We start from the raw sequence: 14,951 nt of genomic DNA, 5'->3' as shown, positions 1-14,951 counted from the left end.
GTCGTACACGGTGTAGTTTTGTTCCGACTTGCTCAGCTTCCTCGAGAAAAAGGCGCACGGTTTCCATTCTTGCTTGTTCAGTCCTGGCTGCAACAGAACCGCCCCTATGGCTCTGTCTGATGCGTCTGTCTCCACCCTCATTGGTTTCTCCAAATCCACATGTAGTAATTGTTCCTCTGACGCGAATGCCTTCTTCAATCTTTCAAAGGATTGCTGGGCTGCCTCCGTCCACACGAACTTCTTTTTGCTACTGAGACAGTCCGTGATTGGGGCCGTCATGTGTGCAAAGTTCTTGATGAACGTCCGGTAGAAATTTCCAAAACCCAGGAACCTCTGCACATCCTTTCGTGTCTTTGGGGTCTTCCACTCCAATACTGCTTGCACCTTGCTTGGGTCCATCACTAAGCCTTTGTCAGATAACCTGTACCCCAGGAACTCCACCTCTCGGGCATGAAACTGACATTTCTTTAGCTTGACCCACAACTGGTGTTTCTGCAAACGTTGTAGCACTTCCCTGACATCTCTCACATGTTGTTCCTCATTTTCTGAATAAATCAAGACGTCGTCCAGGAATGCTACACAGTTCTTGTAAAGCAGAGACCCCAACACGTGGTGCATGAAAGCTTGAAAACAGGCGGAGCCTGACTGTAATCCGAAAGGCATAACGAGATATTCGAAAGCCCCCAGGGGTGTGAACATGGTGGTCTTCCATTCATCCCCCTCTCTCATCCTGATTAAGTTATAAGCCCCTCTCAGATCTAGCTTGGTGAAGATCTTTCCCTTCCTCACTCTCGTCAGAATTTCATCAATTCTGGGCATCGGGAAAGTAACAGGTTCTGACACCAAATTTACCCCCCTATAGTCCACTACAAGCCTCGGTTTATCAGTGTCCTTTTTGTCCACAAAAAATACTGGACTGCCCCCCACTGCCTTTGACTCTCTTATAAACCCTCTCTTTAGGTTCTTGTCGATAAAGTCCCGTAGCTCCTTCATCTCCCTGTCAGACATGGCATACAGCTTACCCACCGGCAGCTGCGCCCCAGGGAGCAAATTGATCTGGCAATCGAACGGCCTGTGGGGGGGCAGTCTATCTGCCTCCTTTTCACTGAAAACCTCCTTCAAATCATCATATTGCGGTGGCACCTCCCCTTTACCCTCCACTGCCGTGCTTGCCACTCTGGCTACGCTCATCCTTGGCGTTTCCCCTCCTAGGCAGTGCTGCAGGCAGTAGTCAGACCCAAAGCTGACGGTCCTCTGATGCCACGCCACCACCGGATCATGTTGCGCTAGCCAACTCATTCCCAATATTATTGGTGGACCCGCTAATGAGGCAACATGGAAAGCGATTGTCTCTGAGTGCCTAGACACTCTCATTCTCATCTGTGGGGTCTGGTGGGTAACTCCCCCCCCCCCCAATCAGCTCCCTCCCATCAATGGTGGTGACTTGCAGAGGTGCATCCAAAGGCAGCAGGTGAAGCTGATGCTCTAAGGCAAAGTCCCTGCTAAAAAAATTGCATGAGCTTCCTGAGTCCAGCATACCTTGAACCTTCACTGGGTGCCCATTTGGGAGCTCAAGCACCACCTCAATGGCAATCGCTGCTCTTGAAGAATCTGGTTTGGGCACATTCATTGGTTGTTGGCTCGGCTGCTGTGCCTGCTGATTGGCAGCCAAGCGTTTGCGTTTCCCTGCTCTGGAGTCTGGGGTTCCTCCTCCTCTCCCCCCATGGCCCCCACCATTGCTTGCCAGGCCTTTCTTTGTGAGCAGACTCTGGCAAAATGTCCTGGCTTCTGGCAAAGGAAACATTTCTTGGTCGTTTTTTGATCCTTTCCCTCCCTTTTGCGATGCTCGCTGGCGTTTGAAACTTCCTGGGCGCACGCACCGCCTATTTCCATTGGCTCCGCCGGTGGGGGAGGCTGCCTAGGTATTCTAGGAAACCGGTAGTCATGGCAACGCTGCTCTCTCCCTTCCCGCCTCTCTTGAGCCCGCGCTTCCTGTCTTACTCCAATCGCATGGGCTGCCTTGGTCAGCTGGTCCATAGACTGTGGGCGGGGTGCGCGCGAAAGTTCATCCTTGACCGTTGGGGAAAGCCCCTCCTCAAATAGCATCTGAATGGGTTCCGCGTCCAGCTGCCACCCCAGACGATGAACAATCATGGCAAAAAGTGACCAATAGTCTCTAACCGACCCTTCTCCCTGCTTAAAAAAGGTAAAGGTACCCCTGCCCGTACGGGCCAGTCTTGACAGACTCTGGGGTTGTGCGCCCATCTCACTCAAGAGGCCGGGGGCCAGCGCTGTCCGGAGACACTTCCGGGTCACGTGGCCAGCGTGACATCGCTGCTCTGGCGAGCCAGAGCCGCACACGGAAACGCCGTTTACCTTCCCGCCAGTAAGCGGTCCCTATTTATCTACTTGCACTCGGAGGTGCTTTCGAACTGCTAGGTTGGCAGGCACTGGGACCGAGCAACGGGTCTCTCCTTTCTCCTCTGGGTCCTTCTACCCCCCGGGGTCCCTTCCTTCCTGGACTCTTCTGACGCTGACGCTGACCCCCCTGACTCTTCTCCCTCCTTTCGGCGGGCTTTAGGACCTGGCTCCCTATCCGGGCTGCCAACTGCGCCGCCCTCTTGTACATTTGAACTTGGCGCACGCGCCCAGTCTCCGACCTTCCTTTTGACCGTTTCCTCACTCTCCGATGGAGGCGTGGCCAATCCTGACTCATGTCCTCCCGCTGGCGGTGAGCCGCCTGATCCCGATACCTGGGACTCGTCCCCCCTACTGCGCTCTGGTGGAGAAGCTGGTCCTGATTTCCAACTGCTGCTCTCTGAGTCCCCTCTGGCCCCTTCTTCCTGGGGTGTCCCCCTAGGCAACCCCCTTGCTCTGACCATGGGAGCCCCTTTCTGTGAATCCTCCGATTCGCTGGAAAGACTCAGAGACCTCGGACCGCTGTCATCGCTAACATTTCCTTCGGATTCTTCCCCCTCGCTCTCTATTTCCTCCCTTTCCTGTGCCTCTGCTCCTGAGCCCCTGACAATAACATTTTGGAAATGCCCTGACCCACCCACCCCAACACTGATGTTGATTTTCTGAGATATCAGGCGCTCAAGCACAAGTCAAACACAAAGAATCGCTGCTGTTTCTTTTTGTGTAGCCTGTTTAGACTGGAAATTTGCCTCAGTTTTTTATTCTCTAAGGAAGGTTCTGTAAAGTGCAGGATAATGTAGTAGCTCACAGCATGGCAGGATGATCCCAAGAAGCTCAGTTAGTTGGGGACATGGGCATAGCCAGGGGGTGAAGTGGCCACCCCTAAATCAAGTAAATAAATAAAAATACAGAGAGTCTGATATTCCAGATGCAATCACACTTCTTCCTTAGAGCAGCCTCCTATTCATTTATTTCTTGTTGAAAGATAAAGAAGTGTTTTTCAGAAACTAGCAACAACCTTATATATCAAGAAGACACATGTAGTTCATAGTAACTGTCTTTCAGGGCAGTTTGTCTAGGAACAAAAGCAAGTGTTGCTATGAACACTGACTAGTCACTAGAATAATAAGATGAAAGCTGGAGGTGGGGTTCGGGGTGGGGTTAGTCTTTCTTTAAACAAACATGTAAGTACTGTATGGATGCCAAGCAGAAGAAGAAGACAAGCGTTTCTGTGGGGGAGGGAGTTTATTGACTGCTCAGATATAAGACTCACAACATCATTTTATAACCAAAGAAAGTGCCTTTATGTGACCATTAAATCAAATCAACTGGAATTACCGGTATATTCACAGAAAGCCTTTAGCAGAATCATTTCCTGTCCTCGGAATCCAACTGGAAGTGTTGGGCGAGCCGACTGCATAATCAAAAAGGCCAGTAAGTTACTGCGAGACAAACAGAGGAAGCTGTGTTCCTTTTCAAATCTGTCTGTCAACAGTCACACACACCAAGCAAAAGCCACCCATAACAGACGTTTTCCTTGATAAATGGGAGAACTGTCTGATAATCAACAACCATATAATTTTATCCAGTAGTATTAGTTTGATCTGACGGAAACTGCACATTTCCCGAGCAGCACTGAAAGAATGCTTCATTTAACTACAAACCCCCAAATCTGGGATCCCATCAAAACTAATGTTTGGTAAAAGTTTTGCAGCAAACCCCCCACATTTTGTAACACCCCATAAACAGAGTAATTGATACATCAAACCGGGGTTCATAATTAATATCAAAAACCCATCATTGTCCGGTTCACTCCAAACTGGTGCCAAAGTCTGGCAAAAGTCTTGTAGCATTTTGCCAGACATTGTAGAATTTTTTTAGCATTTTGCCCGACAAACCAAGTAAGTGACAGGAGTCATAAGGTCACCCCAAAACCCAACATCGCCTGATTCACTCCAAATCAAGGCCAAAGTCTGGCAAAATGTTTGCAGTAAAAACCGCATGTTTTGCAGTGCCCCCCAAACGGAGTGGTTCCTAGCACATCAGGAGGAAGAGTTAAGACAACCAAAAGTGGATAAATAGGTTGTATTTATTAAATATAACAACTTGAGGATCGGCAAAACTAGTCAGATTCGACCAATGTAACCAAATCAAATTGTCTGGGCAGGTGTGCTTGTTCACCTCCACCCACAAACACACAAGTGCTCAAACAGAGCTCTTTGCAGATCCTTAAGAACCCAACCCAAATCAGAAAGATGCATACCACCAGGTCTATACAACTGTTGGGCACAGAACATAATTCTGCCATGAGGGATATAAGCACCCACATTTTCAAACACAAACATCGTTGTAGAATGATTAGCTTTGTGTCTTGCCCATCCACCTTCTTAGGAAGGCTGCCCCCACTCCATAAGCACCTCTACAACATTCCAAACCAAACTATGATAAGCTCAGGGATGAGGAAGCACAGCTGATGGAGATATTTAGTGATCTCAACTGAATTTACCTCACCAGATTGTTATCCCCAAGATGGATGACCAGAATGTCAGGATTAGGGTTAGGGCTAGGGCAGGGGATAGGTGGACGTTCAGGGTTAGGGTTGTGCCTGGGGGTTTTTTTTCATGCTTTTTAAGCTTCTAATGATATTGCTTCATGTCAGGGGCTCATGAGCAGAGGCACAGGGGAGAGAGGAAATGGAGAGCGAAGGGGAAGAATCTGAGGGCAGTGGAGGGGAGAATGACAGTGACCCGAGAGATTCCATGAGCCTCTCCAGCGAATCAGAAGATTCCCAGAAGGGAGCGCCTATGGTCAGGGCAAGGGGGGTCCCAGGGGAGACGCAACAGAAGCAAGGGGCCAGCGGAGACTCCCAAAGCAGCAGTGGGAGATCAGGACCAGCTTCCCCACCAGAGCGCAGTGGGGGGGGGGGAAGAGTCCCATGTGTCAGGGCCAGCATCTCCTCCAGCAGAGAGAGAAAATGAGTCAGGGCTGACCACGCCTCTATCGGAGAGCGGGGGAATGGAGGGGACGTCAGGTCCAGCTAGCCTCCCCGAAGGGGGAAGCAGTGACAGGAGCAGTGTAACGGTCAGGAGGAAGGTGGCGGGCTGGGAGCGTGCGCCCAGTTCGAATGTACAGGCGCGCGGGACAGCAGAAAACCCGGATTGGGAACCAGGTCCTAAAGCCCGCCGGAGGCAGGGGAAAGACTCAGGGGACTCAGCGTCAGAAGAGTCTAGGAAGGGCAAGACCCCAGCGGACAGGCGGAACCAGAGGAGGAAAGAGCAAAGGAAGAGGTGGAGCAAGGCTAGAGTCTTAAACTGGTGTCTGGGGGGAGGAGATTCAGACGAAGCTTCGGCGGTCTAGAGTTTGAGACGTAGAGCTGCGCGCCGCGGCTGTGAAAGTGAAATTGAGCTTCAATAAAGACTGTTTTATATAACAACGAACTGGCTTGGTCCTTTGTGAGCTGGGACCTCGGGCAGCTCTGACAGTAAGCTCCGTCTCACATAATTGAACCCTCGCAGCGCGAGTTGGCGCAGCGAGGGGCAAAACTTGGTGTTTTGCGAGCTCACGAAGATAGGCAAAGATGACTACAGAGAAGGTGAAAGAGCTGCAAGAAGCAGTCACGACGCTTTACGCAGAAGTAGCAGCATCCAGAAAGAGAGAGGAAGAAGCAGTAGCGCTCTGCCAGGATCTGCAGACCAGGTGGGAAAGTGTGGGCAAAGAGGGGCTGCCGGGACGCAAGCCGGAGGGAGTTGGCCTCGGGAAGAGGGGGGGGCAGCATCGTAGCCCACTTCGACGGGAACCTACAGCAGTATCCTAACTTCAGAGCAGACATAGTTTTCACGCTCAATTTGCTTCGGAGAGACTTTAGAGATGAGGAGGAGAAAGTAGGCTTCATAATAACTCATCTGCATGGGGAAGCTAAATCGTGGCTGCGCAACTTATGGCGCGAAAATGATCCCACCCTCCAAGATTCAAAGGCATTTATCAAGGCTATGGACGATTGTTTTAAATCAACGGTAGATGTGGATGTGGCCAGGAGGGAAATGCATGGACTGAAGCAGGGCAAAGCCACTGTGAGACAATATCACTCCCGCTTTTTTGCGTTAGTAAATGTGCTGGGCTGGGAAAAGGACTCCGCTGCCGTCAGGGATCTGTTCTGGGAGGGACTAAATGGGTCCGTGAAAGATGAGCTGGCGAGGGGGGAGAGACCTAACAGCACCACAGAAGTCGTCCAGAGAGCGCTGGTGATAGGCGTGCGCCTGGAAGAACGCCCTTGGAGCAGGAATGAGGGAGGTATGGCGCGCACACCAGCCAGAACAACTCCCTTCCTACCCAGAGAGACAGGGTGCGCGCAATCCACGCCTCCCCTGGGGAGGGGAGAGGAGCCGATGGAGATAGGTGGTGCTAGGGCTCAGACAGCGACCAGAGCCCAAACACCAGGAGCAGTCAAGGTGAAGGCTCCTAGAGGGAACAGGAAGTGCTATATCTGCGACAGTGCACAACACATGGCCAAAGAGTGTCCCCAGAGGATCCAGAGCACACTGCAGCCTCAGCAACAGTAAGAGGAGCAGTTCAGCAGGGGGAACAGCTACAGGGAAACAACGAAGCCTGGTTGGAGGCAGAGGCACTGGGGCCCAGCCAGGCGAGTCAGTGAAGCAGTCCCCAGAGATTTTACAGCCCACAGACCCCCTCCCACCCAAACCAGTGGTACAACTCACCGCATCGCTCCGGCTGCCCAATGGACTCACCCTGGAAGTCCCTATTACCATTGACTCTGGCAGTAACGCAGACTTTGTAGGAGTGGACTTCATCAAGCAACATCGCATAGCGCTCCTACCAGCCACGATGCCCCTAAACGTAGTCACGGTCGATGGCAGAAAGCTACTGGGAGGACAGGTGGTACAGCAAACACCCCCTATGGTAATGCAAATTGGAAATCACCGCGAAGTCATCAGCTTCAACGTCACCCACCTGTCGGACACGCCCATAGTGTTGGGCATGAGTTGGCTGGATAGGCACAGCCCGGCTTTAGCATGGTACCAGCGTCAATTGACCTTCTGCTCCTCCTACTGCGCGGAACACTGCATCCGGACCAGCCAGGAAGAGGAAGGGCAAGAGGATGAACCACAGCTACACCTAGGCATGGTGCAAGCGGTACTGAACAAGTACAAGGCGTTTTTGGAGGTCTTCTGCGAGACGGAAGCGGACAAGCTGCCTCCCCACAGGCCCTACGACTGCAAGATTGGCCTCCTGCCGGGGGCGACGCTGCCGACTAGAAAACTGTATTCCATGTCTGAAGACGAACTGCAAGAACTGAGGGAGTTCATAGATCACAACTTGAAGCGGGGATTCATCCAAGAATCCAAAGCAGTGGGGGGGCAGTCCCGTGTTCTTCGTGAAGAAGAAAGACACGCCCCAACGGAGACTGGTAGTTGATTATAGAATCATCAATTCCAGGACAAAGCCCACAGCATTCCTCATGCCCAAGATCGACGACCTGCTCGCGACGGTGAGGAAGGGACGAATCTTCACCAAGTTGGATCTACGAGGGGCGTACAACCTTATATGCATGCGGGAGGGCGATGAGTGGAAGACGGCCATGTTTACGCCTTTAGGCACCTATGAATATCGAGTTATGCCGTTTGGTCTCCAAAATGGCTCCCATTGTTTCCAAGCTTTTATGCACCACGTGTTAGCGGGACTCCTCTACAAGAAGTGCGTCTGCTTCCTAGACGACATCCTGATCTTCTCGGAATCACAAGAGGCTCACGAGGGAGACGTTAATGAGGTCCTGCAGAGACTACGGGAGCACAGACTTTACGCTAAACTGGAAAAGTGCCAGTTCGACATGACGGAGGTGGATTTCCTGGGCTACAAGCTGTCCGACAAGGGACTCGCCATGGACAGCACCAAGGTCCACTCGGTGTTGGACTGGAAGAGCCCGCGCAATTGGAAGGAGGTCCAGAAGTTCGTCGGATTCGCCAACTTTTATCGCAAATTCATCAAGGGGTTCGCGATGGAGATGGCGGCCATCACGGACACCCTCAGCTCCAAGAAGAAGAAGTTCACCTGGACGGACCAGGCGGAGCAGTCCTTTCGGAGGCTCAAGCGTCTCTTCGCGTCCGAAGAACAGCTGCTACACGTAAACCCCAGCAAACCAATGAGGGTTGAAACGGACGCCTTGGACAGAGCGGTGGGGGCGGTCCTGTTGCAGCAAGACCCGCAAGGGGATTGGAGGCCATGCACATTCTACTCCAGGAAACTCAGCAAGTCGGAACAGAACTACACCATCTGGGACCGAGAGTTGCTGGCCATTCATGCAGCCTTCAAGGCGTGGCGGCACTTCCTCATCGGAGCCAGACACACAGTGCAGGTCCGCATGGACCATAAGAACCTGGAGTACTGGCGCACGGCACGGTTCCTGAACCAGAGACACATCCGCTGGGCGGAGTTCTTTGCGGATTTCGACTTCCGAATAGAATACATCCCGGGAGACAACAACATCATGGCGGATGCACTATCCAGGAAGCCGCAGTATCTCGAGGAAGCGGCACCGGTGGCGGCCAAACACATTTTCGCACTGAAAGCGTGGGCGTGCGCTTCAGCCACCGTGGACCTGGACGCGGTGCGTCACGCGCTGCAGACGGATTCGTTCGCTCAATCCAAGATTGAGGAGGTGCAAAGAGGCACAGTGAAGGACGGAGAGTTCCAGATACGCGACGGACTGCTCATCCGCAAAGGGGCTCTCTATGTGCCAGGAGACGACCTCCGCGCGAAAGTCCTGCAGCAGTTACACGACGCGCCCAGTGCTGGGCACTTCGGCAAGGACAAGACAGCGGAATTAGTAGCCAGAGACTTTTGGTGGCCCAAGATGAGGGGAGAAGTCGCGGATTACGTCGCTCGGTGCGACACATGCCAAAGGGCCAAACCAGTACACAGGGCGCCGGCGGGACTGCTGGAACCGCTACAGACGCCGCTCGAACCGTGGAAGAAAGTGGCCCTGGACTTTGTCACAGATCTGCCCAGCTCGCGAGGCAAGACAGCGGTACTCGTGGTCGTAGACCTGTTCACCAAGATGGCGCACTTCATTCCTTACGTGAAGGTGGCCACAGCGGAACAGACTGCCAAGCTGTTCATAGACCACGTGTTCAAAGTTCACGGCTTACCGCGGTCCATCCTGTCCGACCGCGGTCGCCAATTCATCTCGAGCTTCTGGCAGAAGCTGCTGGGCATCCTGAACGTCAAGATCAACTTAGCGTCGGCACGACACCCGCAGACCAACGGACAAGCGGAGAGGGTCAACGCCATCATGCAGCAGTATCTGCGATGCTACGCGAACCAACAGCGCTCGACCTGGGTGGACTACCTACCGCTGGCCGAGTTTGCCTACAACAACACGAAGCACGGGTCTACAGGGGTGACACCGTTCTTCGCCAACAATGGGCGGCATCCCAGAACCTTCCCGGGTTAGAGACGACGGGGGAGGGGGAGCCACGGGGAGCAGAACACTTGGCAGCAGAGTTGCAGGAGGTCCACGAGCAACTCCGAAGGCACTTGGAACTAGCAAAACACGCCTACAAAATGCAGGCAGACAGGCACAGGAGAGTCGGGGAAGACATCCTGGTGGGGGACTGGGTCTGGTTAGCAGCCCAGGCAGTGCCGGTCAGAACGTTAGCTAAGAAGAAGCTCAGACACAAGCAGCTAGGGCCTTACCAATTTGAGGCACAAATCAATCCAGTGGCCTACCGGTTAACGCTCCCGGAGGGCTCCAGAATGCACCCGGTCTTTCATAGGTCAGTGCTCACACCCTACAAGGAACCCCACAGGTTTCAGGCGCGAAGGGACGCACCAGACCTACTCAGCAAATCGCCAACAGGGGAGGGGTCACCGAGGGCGGCGCCACTCAACAAGGTCACAGAGATTTTAGACTTGAGATGGGGGGAAGAGGGAGTTGAATATCTCCTCGCCAGGGAAGGTGCCCCGGCCAGCGCCAACAGGTGGGTACCGTACTATGCCGTGGAGGAGCACTACCTCAAAGACGAGTTCCATGCACTCTTCCCACACAGACCTATGCCGGCAGATTTTTTCGATGACTGGCTTTTCACACCCACACTCTCAGCCAGCACGTTCCAGGGGTTCTCATCAGCTGAGGAAACGGCGCCAGACACAAGCTCCCCAGAGGGGTCACTCTCGGAGTTTGGCACAGACCGCTCTTATTGGTGGGACAATCAACCGGAGGTGGGGTGGAGCAGGGAACTGCTGAGGGGACCCTTACACGCAGCATCACCCGAGGAGACAGGGGGAGGGAAGGACATGGACGTCTTGGGGGAAGAGCCTGGGTTCGAGCACAACTGCAGAGAGATGGAAGCAGAGGAGATCGACGTCGACGAGACCACTACGGGCTGGCCGGATCCAGCTGGCCGGCTGCATACCAGGGGGAAATAACGGTATCCCGCACTCACCCCCACAGCACTGGAGCACCTGGAACCCACACCCGAAGAGGGGGAGGGGGGCTTCGAGGGGGTGATGGATGTCAGGGGCTCAGGAGCAGAGGCACAGGGGAGAGAGGAAATGGAGAGCGAAGGGGAAGAATCTGAGGGCAGTGGAGGGGAGAATGACAGTGACCCGAGAGATTCCATGAGCCTCTCCAGCGAATCAGAAGATTCCCAGAAGGGAGCGCCTATGGTCAGGGCAAGGGGGGTCCCAGGGGAGATGCAACAGAAGCAAGGGGCCAGCGGAGACTCCCAAAGCAGCAGTGGGAGATCAGGACCAGCTTCCCCACCAGAGCGCAGTGGGGGGGGGGGAGAGTCCCATGTGTCAGGGCCAGCGTCTCCTTCAGCAGAGAGAGAAAATGAGTCAGGGCTGACCACGCCTCTATCGGAGAGCGGGGGAATGGAGGGGACGTCAGGTCCAGCTAGCCTCCCCGAAGGGGGAAGCAGTGACAGGAGCAGTGTAACGGTCAGGAGGAAGGTGGCGGGCTGGGCGCGCGCCCCAAGTTCGAATGTACAGGCGCACAGGACAGCAGAAAACCCGGATTGGGAACCAGCTCCTAAAGCCCGCCGGAGGCAGGGGGAAGACTCAGGGGACTCAGCGTCAGAAGAGTCTAGGAAGGGCAAGACCCCAGCGGACAGGCGGAACCAGAGGAGGAAAGAGCAAAGGAAGAGGTGGAGCAAGGCTAGAGTCTTAAACTGGTGTCTGGGGGGAGGAGATTCAGACGGAGCTTCGGAGGTCTAGAGTTTGAGACGTAGAGCTGCGCGCCGCGGCTGTGAAAGTGAAATTGAGCTTCAATAAAGACTGTTTTATATAACAATGAACTGGCGTTGGTCCTTTGTGAGCTGGGACCTCGGGCAGCTCTGACACTTCATTTTTATGAGACTGGATAATTCCCAAAAGTAAGCAAACTACCTGAAACGTAGCAAAACTAAGAGAAATGTGAAAACCAAAAGTGAGATACCAGAAACCCAACAAGGAAGGAATTCATGAAAAAGGAAAATTGCCAGACAGAGACTTCAATCAAATCATTACCAAATTCACCAGAATCCCAAAACCAATTGAAAAGAAGCAGAAATGTGAGAAGCAGAAGAAATACCACCAGAAACCCCCAACAAGAGGGGAAAAGTAAATTGCGCAGAAACCCCAAAGCCAGTTAAACCTTAGTTTTGCATGGTGACTGGGGTGATTTCGCTTTTCCCTGAGATGTTTACTGCGTGGGTTTCTTGTGGTTCTATTCAATTGGTTTTCTCATCTTTTGTGGATGTGGTTTGTTTCTGTTGTTTCTTGTTTGTTTTGGGGATTATGTTGAATTTTTTCTGTGGTTTTCGTTTCATAGATTCTTTTATATAAATTACGATTGTGAAATATACTCAGAGTCTTGTATGTATTTCATGCTCTTTATTGCCCCCCCCCTCATGCTTTTATATACATTATTTACACAATGAGTACCGTCTGACTGGCTAACTCTGCTTCCCTCTTGGAGCCTGATTGGCCTGCAGGAAAAGACCAATCAGTTGTTGCATTCTAGGACCCAAGGTTAGTACATAACAGATTGGGTGCTGGATTGATGGTGAGTTTGCTTCCTTTCTAGGTTTTTTGGGTTTTGCACCTTTGAGAATATTAATTTGTATGAGATCTGATAATCCCAAGAATAAAAGGAAAACCACCAGAAATGAAGCAAAACCACCAGAAATGACCATTCCAACAATGAAGTCAACCACTAAAAACACAAAAACCTACTGAAAAGAAGCAGAAGAACCATGTAAAAGCAACATCAATGGAAACTGGCAAAGAAGCCAACTAATCCCAAACAAAGCAGATTCACCAGAAACCCCCAAAGCATTCAAAAGTATTACCACCTGTCAGGGGTTCAGGGGCGGCCCTGACACCACCAGAATGCAAAAACAAGAAAACTTCTCAAAAGAAGCAATAAAGCAAAAGTCCAAAAAACAAGCTAAACCAATGGAAAAGAAATGAAGCCAGCTGCAAACAAAGCACATTCACCAGAAACCCAAGACTAAGTGAAAACTAGTATGCTATGTTGGTTAATTTCTGTTGCTTGAAGTGCTTTTGGACTCCCATAAATTGCATTTTGCTTTTTAAAAACTGGTTTCCAGTTTCTTTGTAATTGGTGGCTTTACTGCTTCTTTTTTGTTTTCTGCTGGTTTGTTTAATTTGGGGTGGTTTTGCTTTTTTTGCATTTAATTGTTTTGCTTCTTTTACTTTGAATGGTTCTGCGGTTTTGGGTGATGTCAGGGGTTCAGGAGCAGAGGGACAGGAGAGGGAGGAAGTAGAGACCGAGGGAGAGGAATCTGAGGGAGAAGTCAGCGAGGGTAGCCATCCGAGGTCTCTAAGTCTCTCCAGTGAATCAGAGGATTCACAGAAAGGGGCCCCAGTGGGCAGAGCCAGGGGGTTGCCAGAGGGAACACCCCAGGAAGGAGGGGCCAGAGGGGACTCAGAGAGCAGCAGCTGGAAATCGGGACCAACTTTCCCACCGGAGAGCAGTAAGGGGGAGGAGTCCCAAACATCGGCAGCAGGCAGCCTTCCGTCAGCGGAAGGACATGAGTCAGGGTTAGCCACGCCTGCATCAGAGAGCGAGGTAACGGTCAAAAGGAAGGTCAGGGGCAGCGCGCGCGCGCCAAGTTCAAATGTACAGGAGGGGGGTGCAATGGGCAGTCCGGAGAGAGAGCCGGGTCCCAAAGCCCGCCGGAGAGAAGGGGAGGAGTCCGAAGGGTCCGCTTCCGAGGCATCCCGGAAAGAAGGCACCCAGGGGGGTAGTAGGACCCAGAGGAGGAAGGAGAAACGTAGAAGGTGGAGTAAGGCTAGAGTCTTAAGCTGGTGTACAGGGGGCGGAGACTCAGACGAGGCTTCGCTGGTCTAGGGTTTAGACGTAGAGACGCACGCTAGTGTTTGGAAATGGAAACTAAATGCCAATAAAGACTTCTGTACAGTTCTAATGGCTAGCGTTGGTCTTCTGTGAGCTGAGACCGGGAGGCAGTCTCCGACAGTAAGCCTCGTCTCAAGTTACCATCGGTTTTCTTCGCCTCAAGCATCGCTAAGGAAGCGAGGCAGGGAGGGTGGAAGACTGGTGCCTTGCGAGCTCACAAGAGTCAGGCAAGATGACTACAGAACAGAAAATAGCTTCCCTGCAAGAAGCGGTGACGCTACTCAACGCTGAAATAATCGCATCCAGGAAGAGAGAGGAAGAAGCGGCAGCTGCATGCAGAGATCTTCAAGCCAGGTTGGAAGGGCTTGTAAAGCAGGGGATCCCAGCACCCAGGTCCGAGGGGATCGGTTTGGGGAAGAGAGGAGGCAGCATTGTATCTCATTTTGATGGGAATTTGCAGCAGTACCCCAATTTCCGAGCAGATGTGCTGTTTGCGCTGCAGCTGCTGGAAAGAGACTTTAGAGACGAACGGGAGAAAGTGGGGTTTATTTTGTCTCATTTGCATGGGGACGCGAAATCATGGCTGCGCAACCTGTGGAGAGATAAGGATTCAGCGCTTCAAAGCGCAGATGCGTTCATTAAGGCGATGGACTCCTGTTTCTTATCCAAAATAGACCTGGACATTGCCCGGAGGGACATATTTGGGCTAAGACAAGGGAAAGCCAGCGTAAGGCAGTATCATTCCCGGTTTTTTGCATTGGTCAACGCGCTGAATTGGGATAAGGATTCTCCGCCGGTTAGAGACCTTTTTTGGGAGGGTCTGAATGCACAGATCAAGGATGAGATGGCAAGGGGTGAGAGACCCACCACCACTCAGCAAGTGGTTGAAAGAGCGTTGTCTATTGGGGTGAGGCAGGAAGAACGTCCGTGGAGCAAAGAAGAAGGGCATTGGGGACGTTCACCAGCGAGAGTGCCCTCCCTCTTGCCCAGAGAGGCAGCGCGTGCGCAGTCCACGCCTCCACAGGGAGGGGGCGAGGAGCAGATGGAGATTGGCGGTGCTAGGGCTCACTCAGCTACCAGAGCCTTAACGCCGGGAGCAGTAAAATCGAAGCTGCCTAGAAGGAACAGGAAGTGTTATATATGTGAGAGTGCAGAG

The sequence above is a fragment of the Podarcis muralis genome, chromosome 6 (genome assembly GCF_964188315.1).
Source record: "Podarcis muralis chromosome 6, rPodMur119.hap1.1, whole genome shotgun sequence".
Lineage (NCBI taxonomy): Eukaryota > Metazoa > Chordata > Lepidosauria > Squamata > Lacertidae > Podarcis > Podarcis muralis.
Note: the sequence above shows the minus strand (reverse complement) of the source record.